Consider the following 1,622-nt stretch of genomic DNA (forward strand, 5'->3'; position numbering starts at 1 on the left):
TTCAGAGTATATACAATGAAATTAATAGACATGGCTTATTGGGTCCATTCCTTGGGTTGAATAGGGCCCATTATCCTTTACTTTTATACTATACATCGACTGCAATTCAAGGGTGAGGGAATGGTAAAGAAAACAATAATAGAATCATAGACTCATAGAGCTGGAAGGGACGCAAAGAACAGCACATGCTCCATACACTGCCTGATTCCTATCACTCACTCATTTTCTCGTGAAGCTTGCTGTCTAAAGCTGCAACCGGTAGCAGATAGCTAAATTTTTATGATGATGAAAATTCAGGCAGTATGATTTTCCAAGTTGTAAACTCCACAACTTCCATTTATTTATTTCATTTCGTAAAATTTAAACACTACTTGATTATAAAAAAACAACAACCCTCAAAACCATTTACAAAAGAGAAAACAGGAAAAATGGGGGGTGGGAATACAACCCCACTTTAAAACAGACAGAAGTTAAAATACCATTATAGCTTTTCCAAAGAAATCTGGGACCTGCAGCTGCTTAGGGAACTGTTGGTGAAGCTTATAGTGGCTACGGTGGTATCTCTGTGCTATATATGCATGATTACAAATGGCCATTACAAGACCAAGCACCATGAGCATGTTTCATATCCCCAGTACACATATCTATGAGACAAATGCACTGCCAAATGCATTCCAAGGTTCTGGTATTAATTTACAAGGCACTTAACTGCTTGAGTCCAGGATAGCTCAAGTACTGCCTGATCCCTGAAGTCTCTGCCAGATCACTGAGATCTTTGTGGGACTCACTGTTAGGTAACTCCCAGGGCTTGGATGCATGACTTGGCTTCCACAGGAGCCATGCATTCAAAATTGTGTTTGTGTGTGTCCAATTTTATGGAAATCCCTTCCATTTGCCGTCCGACAAGCCCCGTCCCTGCCCTATCGAACCTCTGGCTTCTACTGAAGACTTATTCTTCTTCATTGCAGCATGCTTTTAACTGAATTCTGATTTTATAGTCTTAATTCATTTTATTTTCATTGCTTTGAGTTTCTACACGCAGCTGAGAGACATCTGTAATTAAGCAGTATATAAACTGACTAAATGAAATTTAATAAAAAATGATGCAAAGCCCTTATTAAGAAGTAGCAGCAGCCCTCAACCCTTAGGGATCAAATATAAACTGTCATTGACACTGAGCCCATACTTTCAGATATCACATTTAAGCTCCTCCCCTAATTAATTAATTAATTAATTAATTAGGTTATTTAAGGACATGATTAAACAAAAAGTACCTTTCTGTCTCATTAGCTAAGGACATGATTCTAAAAAAGGTACTTTCTAGTTTCAAAGATTCAGTCTCAATTCTTGGATGATGGTGGGCTTTATGCATGTGCTTATTTTGGTAGAAAGTGTGCCCATATCTGTATATATATTCAATGATTAAGATGGCTCTTATTTCAAAGCTGCATGCACCTCAACATCAGATAAAGAGTGAAAAGTCTGCACTCTTCAAGGTAATTTCCAGCAGTCCCAACCTTGGTTTGGTCTACCCGATTTTGTGGTAGATATTAATCATTTCCTTTAGCATCCTTTGTATATAAAAAGGGTGAGCATCAAAAGTTTTGTTAGCTTCAGCAGAA

This window comes from Podarcis bocagei (genome assembly GCF_964188305.1).
Source record: "Podarcis bocagei genome assembly, chromosome: 15".
In the NCBI taxonomy this organism is placed as follows: Eukaryota; Metazoa; Chordata; class Lepidosauria; order Squamata; family Lacertidae; genus Podarcis; species Podarcis bocagei.